General features: G+C 37.5%; 1 long non-coding RNA gene across 1 annotated transcript; it reads left to right on the top strand.

The window, feature by feature from the left end:
* The first annotated feature begins 638 nt into the window (after positions 1–638).
* Positions 639–5,570, top strand: LOC141279035 (uncharacterized). Its single transcript, XR_012332793.1, has 3 exons — positions 639–692; positions 4,089–4,161; positions 5,356–5,570. It is a non-coding gene; the product is annotated as an uncharacterized lncRNA (long non-coding RNA).
* The last annotated feature ends 6,541 nt before the right edge of the window (positions 5,571–12,111 follow it).

Here is a 12,111-nt window from a genome sequence, read left to right on the forward strand (position 1 = left end):
GTATATATATGGCTGGTTCACTTTGTTGTGCAACAAAAACTAACACAGTATTGTGAAGCAATTATACTCCAATAAAGATCTATAAAAATTTTTAAATAAATAAATAAATATGAGTTTAATTAGAATGATTTCTAATTTAATGTGTTTTTTCAATATGGGGGCAGGAGAACAAGAAAGGCTATTTTTTAAAACTTGAGTTATTGGAAGAAGTCATGTCAAAAACTAGAAGAGCTTAATAAAGAAATTCTTCCCAACATAGGTTGGATATTCGTCAGGAAGGAGAAGGAAATGAGCTAGAAGAATGGTTGCCAGGGAAAACTTTTTCATATTTGGGGTGAGATAGAAGGGAGAAAAACTCATTAGAGGATCTTTAGATTTTTTGACAAAAGTCTTATACCTTATTCCTCTCCAACTTTTTTCTGTCCTTGTAAAATAAAGAAAAGGAAGGGGAAACCACATAAAAATCCAGCCTCCTGTGAGCAAAAACAAAGGAGGAAAAGGTTTTTAGATGGGAGATGCCCAAGAGAGGTGAGAATTGTGAAGTCAATCAAATGTCCTCTGTGAGGTAAACAGCAAATAGATCGGGGAAGCTTTTGACACCAAAACCTACTGTACCCCTGAAGCAAGTAGACCACACTCAAAGTGGAAGCTTCCACAACATTTTGCACAGGCCTGCAGCTCCACAGGTGAAAGTAAGTTAAAGATTTTCTCTCGAGAACAGAATGCAGTAAGTCCAAATTGGATTTAGCAGTGATCCTGATTACTGGGTTTGTCCTTTATTGGTTGTCTGGTCCTGCTTAAGACATTTGATCTCTCTCCATATCAGCTTTCTGTTCAAATATCCTCCCTCATAGGGTTGTAGTAATGATCAAATGAAATAGTGGAAGTGAAACCTCAAACTTGACACAGAAATAAGATGTTTTTCTTAATTAAGGTTTCACAAAAACTGGAATGTTTTATTGCTACTAAGAGTGTTTATAGTTACTGTTAATTGCCACTGGAAAACATTCCATTTTATATTCATTAGTCTTAGACAAATGATATCAACACTTTTCGTTTTCAAACAGACCAAGAAATAGATAAGAATTAAAAATTTTAAAACATTTGAAATATCTGTCAAATACATAATTACATATACTCCTAACTGCATTTATTCTGTAACAATCTATGAAAAACAATCAGATTTAGTATGCAGTTTTTCATAGCCTTTCAGTCTGAATGTTTGTATCCTATCACTTAAGTACTTTGAAATATTTTGCTATATTTCCATTTATTCTACTTCTTTACTAATGATGTGAAGTAAAAAGCAAGTCATGTAATATTTATCACATTGAAATTATCAAATATTTGGCAATCACAGTGATGAGTCTCCAAACAATGGGGTAGTTAAATTAATTTAGCCACTGGCATTCCTGAAACAACTGGACATATCACTTGTGGGTTGGTTACTTATCAATGAACAGTTGACCCAATTTGGTTGCAAATATGACTGACATTAACCAGACTACAAATATTTACTATGATTATTGCCAATTGTTCACTGATCTGTGATCTAATTTGTTAGTCATTGGTCAACCTGGAAATGACCTGTGCATTTGGATGCACAGGTCATATTATAATTTAGATTTAGCCTCCAACAATGTATAGGCAAGTAAAATACATGTAAAGTATGCTACAGAAAAGTTCTAGGTGTGTGTGTGTGTGTGTGTGTGTGTGTGTGTGTATGTGTGTGTGTGTATAAAAGTTAATATTGTCCATTGGCAGTTCTCTAATAAATGAATATCAAAGAATTTTTGTTAGCAATTGAAGGATTCTCTGGTGATTGTACAAAGATAATGATATATCCATATGTGAAAAGAAGGTTGAGAATAGATGAATATAGTCTTAAGGATCAAGAGTATATACACTGGAACTCATTGGTTGGTCTTAGCATCACTCCAAGTGGGTGGGCAGCAAGATATTATGTCCTATAATATGATGCAATAGGAAGTAGTGACACAGCACCAACTATGAAATGTTCCTAAAACTTGAACCTGAGTCCAATCAATCCTAGAGCTCTAAACACCAGTTTACAAGAAATACAGGGATAGAGGATACAAGGTCAGACTCAGAATGTAAGACATTCTAAGGACAAATGATCTGGTTTATCCCACTAATCAATGAAATGGAAAGGATAGAATAAAATAAACTTAAGAGACATAATCAGGACCTTTTGGGGTCCTTATTTGAACAAACTAACTGCAGAAACACACACCTGAGATAATCAGGGGACTTCAAAGATAGACTAAGAATTAGGTGATATTGAAGAAATACTTATTTGGAGGGTCATTGTGTTTATAGAATTGCCCTTGTTTGTTAGGAATGAATTATTGAAGCATTTCAAGGTGAAATAGCATTTTGAATTTTCTTTAAAATACTCTATGAAAGGGAGGGGGGAAGTGTGTGAGGGAATGGCAGGGGGAATGATGAAACAAAATTGGCAAAATGTTAATAATTGTTAAGTCTAGGCGATGGATACCTGAGAACCCAGTATTCTAGTCTATTTACTTCTTTTGTATGGTTTAAATTTTCTCATATTAAAACATTTATTAAAAAGTAAATGATCTACACTTCAATGAATTATTAATTCAGATAACACAATGATAGATACCAGCACAATAGTTTTGGGGGAAAGACTGAAGCTTGAAAATTTACCTGCAAGTTTTAAACCACAAGTCACCAAAAATAAGCTCAATTCTAAACTGCAATGAAACAATAGCCCAACGATCTCCATACAGACCTACTCTTGTTCTGCCACCCCCCCCCCACAATATTCCACCAAGTTCTTTTCCGTCTGTCCTTCTCTCCTTTCCCACTTCCAACAAGAGTGGGTCATTTTATAGTTGTGTTATCGCATCTTGATCATCAACACATAAACTTCTGTGATGGGGCTAGGGAGGGAAAACACTGTCTTCTCTCAAACAAGCTTGGTGCTGTACTCAGTACAGGAGTTGATGCTCATGACCCAAAGAGGAGCTGGGGCTGAGGTCTGGTTAGGGACCTGTAGCTGATGCAGGAGGAGAATGAATGCAGGGAAGGTGGAAGAAGATGATATCTGAATATAAAAATTCCTCAATTCTTGATATTAATATATAATTTTCCTTTGAATTTTTGTTTAACATTTATAAATGGTTTTATTTTAGATGGATATGCTTTATTTTTGTTCACCACCTCTCCAACAAAAAGGACATTTTTTTTAAGCCTAGGAAAAATAAATATATCCCAGGTTGCCATGTGCAGAGAAAAGAAGCTGCCCCAGGGACAGCGGAGAGGCATAATGTGGAGCAACTGTTTGAAGCGTGGAGTGAAAGCACATCCTGATGTCTTGCAGCTAGAGAAGGAAAGGGATATTTACATAAGATGAGATGCCAATAAATTGGAAAGTTCAATGTGCTTAGAAATAGATAGTGGCTCGGACAATGATAGAGGAATCACACTGCTGCAGCAGATTGCATCTTTCATGTTTAATTTTCACTTAATTCCTGAGGAAGGCAGAGGCTCAAAGGAATGACTCACCCTCATCCTCATCTTTCAGAAAAACCTTTGCCGACCCCCCAAATGCCAAAGCCTGGAAATATCCCTATTTGTTATTCCCTAACAAATGAATTGAAAAATAAACTGATCACTTTTCCTAAGGCATTTATTGATTAGAAGCAACATTCATCTGAGTTTCAGCCACAAAGTGGTGTTTCAGACCAAGCGAAGAAGTATAGGGCGGACATTTCCAGCCTGTTCATTTAAAGTGATTCATCTGTCATCATTTTTGTGCCCCCAAAGAACAGTAAGCCCTCTCACCTCCTCTTCTGTCTCTTAATTGCTCTGTTACAAATGTACAGTTAACAAATTAAGGTATTTTATCCATTTTAATCAGAAACATTTTTGTCATCTCAGTTAAAAAATGAACTAAAGCTAAGTGATAGAATTAAAGTTCTGAATAATAAGAATAGTTGAGTTGGGTTCAAAATGAGGTTATAACAAAGTAGAAGTAAAGGAGAAATTGAAATCAAATATTTAAATAACTTTAAAGAGTTTTTTTAAATTAAATATAGGTGCAATATGCAGAGCCATCTGGAAACAAAGACAGCATGTTTTAATTGTCAAGAACTTGACATCCAGTGAGAGGTAATTAACCCTTATTGTAGTAGTTTCACAAAAGTCTCAAAACACATATGAAACATTCACTGCATTGCATTGATTATGAATAGAAGCTGATTTACTACGCTGATTTTAGTTCAAGGTAAACTGGAAAACCTAAAGAATTTTGCATTTACTTAAGGACACAGAGTAGATGACATACAGCTAATCCTTCTCATCTATGGTTTCCCTTTGGGAGAGGAAGTTGGCTAAAATGTATGTGTCAAGTTTGAGGCTGTGGAAAGGACTGACACCTGATTCTCTTTGTTTCTTCCTAATAGAAAATTAGTCATTAATATGGAAGGCAATCATTGATTCTCTTAAAAATTCTGAATATTGATATTTCTTAGACCGTAGGTTCATTTATTCAACAAGAATTTATGGAGCATCTGCTATGTTCAAGAGATTGTGCATATAGATTTAAGAACCCATTTCTTAATCCTTTGTTATGTTATTATTTTATAATTAGGTAATAGTTTTTGGCTTTCCCATAATATGAACAGATTTTTGTTACAGTAAAAATATTAGAAGAAAACAGTGATTTCTAGCCACTAACAAACAACTTGCTTTGTTCTCTCAACTTTGTATCTGATATTAAATGTCATTACCCAAAAGATTATACTATATTGTATTTTTAATTCGAGCCCAAATTATAGCATTTTAGATGAAATTAGAGCCAAGTCCCATTGGTATTTCAAAGTGGCAATATCATGATTTCTCCATATTATGTATTCCAGCATTTTTTTCTCTTTTCCCAACCTGTTCTGTAGACAGGTTTCCAATTCTGTACCATATCTTCAAGTGTGATTCTGCAGGAAATTTCGTATAATTGGGAAATATTCACTATATGTCAGAAACAACCCTCTAAATTGATAACAATTTTGGTTTAAATGCAAAGTGTATTTTTATTTCCAAGAATTTGACCTTTATTTCCCACAAAACTCCTATGAAGAAATTCCATTCATAAATTTTATCTATATCAGAACAAAATTGTCTAATTGGCTCTTCTTTGAAATCTGTATTTATCAATTATGGCTTTCTCAGGGAAACTCTAATTTGCGAAAATGCTCTATATTCCAATCTTTAACAGTTGGAGGTGGATGTCCTTAAGGATGGAGGGGGAAAAAGTTCTTTTTTAAATGGCACATTTACTAATTATAAAATGCTCTTATCTCTCTGTAGCCAAAGCCAAAATGAACATGTGCCTTGTACTAAGAAATCCCAGGATTGTCACAACTTGTGCCAGCTGTTGAGGTTATGACACCTGTGCCAGCATCGCCAGCTCTGCCCACTGTCATCTGTTCCAACTGTTCCATCTGCACTGTTTGTACCAATTCTCCCATTTCTGCATCTGTACCTTCTGCAGAAACGTTTCCAACAATGCCAGCTGTGTCATTGGTGCCAAGTATGCCAGATGTTCTATTTGTCCACCCTGGGCCAAATCAATGCAGTTTTGTGCTCATTAGTCTTAGCTGGTAGATTCTATTTTACAATTTTTTGATATGTATTTAGATTGAATCCAGGCAAAAATTCCCCTTGTAACAATTTTACAACTATCTACCCATCTTTTGCCACCACAACTTTTTTATCTAACAACATTATAGTCAGTCCATGTGGTCTTGGTCATATTAAACCAGTTTGTGATAACCAGTTCAATGTTAATTGTGGTAGGGCATTTCCCACAATGTAAAACTATATAGAAGAAAATATTGCAAAAGCCATGGAACACGACAATAAATTGCAAAGTAATTAAAAAAGAATAAACTTTGCTCTGATAAACAAATTGAGAGTGCTCAAAAATCAATATGTTGAGCAGATTAAAGTAATCAATGGCATAATGTTCTACTAGGCTGCCTGGGTTTAGTGGTGTTTTAATTGACAAAGTTACACATGCAGGTTAATATATATGTCATACACTCCTGTTTTCTGGGTTTGGCTCTACAGAGTATTAACCAAGGGTGCACACAGGTGCTAGGGCCATACCTACCACGCTTGCCCCTTCCTTGTAGAACTAAGCAAGCTCAGGAGCTGGTCCTCTGGCCAGAAGCTAGTTTCTCTTTCCTCTCTCAAAGGTCAGTTCTACCAGTGCCAACAGAAACCACTCAATGAATAAGAATGCTCTTTCAGCTTTAAAGTTGAAAAAAAGTATTTTCATACTCACAACCTCATTATTCTACATCACCACAAACCAAAAAGTAGTGTTTTTCTCTTTTCTTTTCTCATCAGGAAAGCCTTTTTTAAGGAGCACAAACACTTAATCTCTGAATTTTAACCCAAGTTCTTGCCCCTCAAATCATATTCAAGTGTGAAGGATGAGTCTAGAGTTTGTCATTTGAAACTGGTGTTTTACCAGGAATGTGAGGTCCAGATGACACAGTGCTACCTCTGGTTTATTCAGCCTAGATTATTTAACTCGCCCTTTGCAATGATGAAAGTTCCATCTATTCACTAATGCTTGAAAGTGTTAATGATGGAGTTCTTGACAATGGATAAGATGTCAACTCATGATTACGTCCAAAGATTTGTACTCAGTCTATACATGTGACGAGGTACAGTGAGGAAATGTCCCAATAGCTTTATTAGGTTTTCAAAATCTAGGCAGAAAATACTAAGCTTCCGTGGTGAATCACCAAATCACCCTAAAACAGATGACTTTATTTAGGTCTTAGGCTAAAAATCCTGGTGACATCGTTTCTTCCCAGACAAAGGTCTGTATGCTGAGGCTCCAGACCCACATGCACAATGGTCTCAGTGCACTCCAGTGTTCCTGTAATGGTAGGACACCCCTCAATCCATAACACTTCTCTCTTCTAAGGTCAGTGATTATTTCTCAATATCTCAAGTCCTTCACTCTCCTATCCAAATTTTATCTGTTTCTGACCTTTTCACTCTGTACCATTTCCTAACCTTCTCTGAACATGGAAAGGAGGTTGAATAAATATCAATTAATTAAAATGGTGGTTTTCTATCAAAATATGCCCAGTTCCTAGCTTGAGGAATCCAGCTTGAGTTCTCTGACCCTACTTCTAGAAATGTCACAGACTTTTTGATTCTAATTTCCCATGTTACTAGATGCCAGGAGGGAACATCCTTAATTAGGATTAAAATAGTTTCATGACTTGCTGAGAGAGCACCCTGTACCTTCTCAGAACATTTTAATTAATATAACTTTTGCTCCCTGCTGACAAAGATGTTTCCAATGGTGTTTTGGCCCAACGTATTTACCGCCTTCATTAATGTGAGTCATTTGGATACTTGGAGGAATCCATAAACTTCATAGTTTCATGTAGAATAGAGTTTAGAAGTGCCAGGTAGACATACACAGCTGAGAACGTTTTTCACAATCTATGTGGCCTTTTTTTATAAGTTTTTAATACGGTGACCATGAGAACACTCAGATTTGCAGACAAAGAATAGAAAATCATACATTTCAAGGTTCCAATGGAAAAGCAGAAAATAGACCTGAATGATTTTGAAATTTTCTATCATTACATTTAGCTTCCCCTTTAGAACGTTGTTTCTCTGGAATTAGTAAGTCACGATAGAGAAGAATACTGCCAATTGATCCTCAAGCCATTTGGAGTAAACTTCAGCCCTCTTAAGTTTCTTGAGTATTTTACTACCTACTTCCCAATCCCACTGTCCACACTTTGAAGTTTGAAAGGAGAATGGAGAATCTTAGCTATGTAGCTGCATCATTATCAGAGGTATTAGCATACTATGAGTATCACTCTTTAAATCACAAGTATACTAGCAGTTGTATGATCAGTATTTATGAAATATTATAAAAGATAACAATAACTTACACTGAGGTACCATGGCTCAACTGGTACTACCACCGTCATTTTCATCATTTTCTCACTCATTTCTACACTATGTTATTTTCAGGCAAATGACATTGCTTGACTCACTAATGTTCCAAACTATTATATTCAGCTCCTAAAAGGCAGTCCCCAAACTCCAGTGCTGACATATGTAGATAAGCTATCTACATCTAGAATTGAAGGAAGCCTGTCAAAATGTAGAAGTTTGAGTGAAAAGGAAGAGGTTAATAGAAAACAAAGTAGGGCAAGGATAGAAAAGAATAAATCACTGCACCAAATTAGGAATTAATAACTCACAAAGTTAATGAACCACCAAGTAGAAAGGAGCCTTAGAGACTCACTAATCCAATCAGAAAACAGGACCTCGGGGGTGAAGTAACATATCCAAACTCACACAGCTAATTAATGGCGAAATCAAGTCTGGAACCAACCTATCCTCAGGTTCCTCGTCTGTAAAGTGGGGATGTAAATGATAGTGTCTAACCCATAGAGTTGTTGTGAAGGTTAAATCAGTTAATGGGTAAAAAGCACTTAGAACAGGGTCTGAGCGATAGTAAACACCATTATCATCATTAGGATGCTTGAACCTGTGTGATTTTTACTTCTCTAGGATCATACTAGCTAAATCTTGCAAATCTCAGCATCAATTTAAAGTCACACTTTTATCCTTGGTTGTAAATTATCTTATTTCCATTTTGTATTTGACTATCAAATTGGTCTTATGAAATAAAAAGTTGGAGTATGAGTCTGGAATTAAGGAATAGCCCAACTGCTTGATTTTCTGTATCTACCTTGCACACAATGCAGACATTCAGTCAATGCAGAGAACTCTGAGGTGCCCACGTTAATGGAAAGAAGAAAAGGTATGATTTATCTAGACCAATAAGGGACACAAAAACAGCATTATTTGGCTTTAGAGAGAAAGCACACTCTCAATCAGTAGCACACTCCCATGTACTCACGCAGATACTTTCTTGTTACCTCTTTTGTGCCAACCACAGGTATGTGGGACTTTGCCAAGCAACAGAAAGAATAAAGCAACAGGGAATCAAAAAAAAAAAGAAAAGAAACTCTACTCCAAATGGATTGAGTTAACCATGTTGAGAAATTGGGAGAAGACGGAAAGGAAATTATTATGCAGTTACTAATAAAACTAATATCTCATATTTGTAAAGCACCTTATGCTTCTCGGTTTTTACCATCATCTTGATTCTAGGCGTCAGTATTTGGTGGCACATTAGAATCTCCTGGGTGAAGGGGGTTTGAAAAATAGGCTGCCAGACCAATTGAATCAGAATCTCTTGGGGATGGAAACCACGCATCTTAGTTTTTTGAAGTCACCAGGCTGTTCAGATGCACCAGGAGGGTTAAGAAACCACTCTTGTAAGGCCAGTCAGTGTGCTTCCCTCTTCATGAAAGCATCCTCCTAATATAGAAATGTAAGTTAATTTAAATTAATTATTTAGAACTTCGGAATTTTGAGCTTTAAACCTGAAATATTACTTCATTAGAAAGACTTGGATTAAAGTGGGTTAACTTTTCCTTTCTAGGCTTCTGTTTGCAGATTTATTTCTTGCATCATATCAATACATTTAAGTTGGACTGAATCACAAAGCCAGAGATAGAACATCAGCTCTTGAGTTTGCTCCATAGCCTCCCGTAGGAGTTTGCCTCGTTGTTAACCTTGTTACAACTCAAGATCCATCAAAACAAGTGTTGCGATGAGTGACGATACGGACAGAACGTGTTAGAGAGACAGGTCACAGCGCTGGTATTTAGTGCTATCACAAATATGCAGTGATACCTAAACCTCATTCATAGTATCATAAGTACGAATCCACAGTGTGTGGGACATACACTAGATAGCTTTCCTCAAGAAAACCTTTCAAGTCATGTTTAAAACAGTCCACAGAACTTTTATGCATCGAAGCAGAGTTTCCCAACCTGTGGGCAATAGCACACTTGTGTGGCCCAGATAGCTTATGGGTGTGCCGAGACAGTGACCCCTTCACCCTTGGGGCAGTCAGAGCTTCTGCACTAGTTGCCCTCAGACATGAGCAGCCTCATCCGATTAGCCATGTGAATATTAACATTTTCTATATGCCAGAACATGAAGAATGTTGGAGACCACTGAATAGCACAAGCCAAGCACTGGGGCAGCACTCTCTAGACAATTTTTTTACCTTGTTTAATATCCCAAGTTTTTATTTTGGATATTAATACAAAGCAACTATCAACTGTGACTATCATTTCATAAAAGAAGGGGATGTCTGAGCTGTTTGTTTCTAACATACTTTCTTTTTTTTTTTTTAAAGAAGATGTTGGGGGTAGGAGTTTATTAATTAATTTATTTATTTGTGCTGTGTTGGGTCTTCGTTTCTGTACGAGGGCTTTCTCTAGTTGCGGCAAGCGGGGGCCACTCTTCATCGCGGTGCGCGGGCCCCTCACTATGGCGGCCTCTCTTGTTGCGGAGCACAGGCTCCAGACGCGCAGGCTCAGTAGTTGTGGCTCACGGACCCAGTTGCTCCGCGGCCTGTGAGATCTTCCCAGACCAGGACTCGAACCCGTGTCCCTTGCATTAGCAGGCAGATTCTCAACCACTGCGCCACCAGGGAAGCCCTAACATACTTTCATTTTAAAGTAGTTTACATCATGCAAGAGATTACAGTCCAAACTTACGGTGCCAATAAAATATTTTATCAAGGAGAATTGAACCTTACTTTCCGATTTTTATTTTGAAATTTTCAGTCCTACTGAAAAGCTGAAATAATACCACAATGAATATCCATATCCCCTTCACCCATATTCACAATTTGGCCACATTTGCTTGATCTCTAGCTTTTCTTTCAGTGGAACCATTCGAAGGTTGCAGATGTCATGTCATGACACTTCACCCCTAAATACTTTGTCATGCTCCCCTAAGAAAAAATTCTCCAAAACAACCCCAATACGGTTGCTCCACCTAAGAAAATTAGGCTGAATTCAATGTCATCTAATAAGCAGTTCATATCCAAATTTCCCCAGTTGTTTCCAAAATCTCCTTTATAGATTTTTTTCCCATCCAAGATTCAATCCAGTTCCATACATTGTATTTGGCTGTTACATCTCTTTGGTATTTTTAAATCTAGAATAGTCCCCCTCCCTGTGTTTTTAAAAAGTCATTTGTTTTTCACTATGTTGACTGTTTTAAAGAATCCAGGCAAGTTATGTTGTAGAATGTTCCACATTCTGGATTTGTCTGTTTACTCACACTTAGATTCCGTTAAAAAGGGCATTTTCAAACTCCTGAATATACAGGAGAGATATAATCTCAACTAAGTGAATACACTGAATTTAAAGGAGACACCGTCTCCATAGTCTCTGTTTTACTCCCCGTGGAGTATCAGTAACTTAGTCGCAGGATGGCACTTTCCACAGGCCAGCATTAGGTAACCATCATCCTACAGAATAAAAATGATTCCACCATAGACCATCTGCCAACACACGGTACCACTGGCAAAAGATGCCGGGTCTCCAGAAGAGTGGCCTAAGGTTCTGCTGGGGTTCACTTATAGGCACTAGAGCAATTGCTCACTCCAATAAATGTGTTAGGCTGAAACGGCCTTTTCTTACCTGGATATCCTCTGTGATCAAAGTGAAATGTGCTGGAGCCCAGGTTCTACTAAACAGTTAATAAAAAGAGATGAATTCAGTACCTACTGGCTTGCTGAGGAGCCCCACACTGTACCGATGTTCCAAAGCACCCTTCACAGGGCTGGAGCAAGGCTGACATCACCCACCTGCCTGCTCCGTGAACTTGCCTGGTGCCAAGAATGTCCAGAACTTTTCAGTCATGGACAATAAAATAGAAACACACTCAAGCTTGAGCAAAAAGCATTCCGGCGGTACCCCGACTTTCATCAAGACATTTCCCTAGTTATGCTGACTAGGATTACAATGTGTGACCAGAGTCCAGGCCAGGGACAGACTCCAGGCAGGGCCATCATTTCCTCCCTGGGGCAGAGAGATTCCTCCATCTACCAATCTCTGTGTGGCTGTCCTCGCAGGGGAGCCATCCATCACTCCATCAGGTGCTTCCCTCTGCCTACAAGGTGCACTGAGGGGGGACTTGGGG

The sequence above is a fragment of the Tursiops truncatus genome, chromosome 1, assembly GCF_011762595.2.
Source record: "Tursiops truncatus isolate mTurTru1 chromosome 1, mTurTru1.mat.Y, whole genome shotgun sequence".
Classification (NCBI taxonomy): domain Eukaryota; kingdom Metazoa; phylum Chordata; class Mammalia; order Artiodactyla; family Delphinidae; genus Tursiops; species Tursiops truncatus.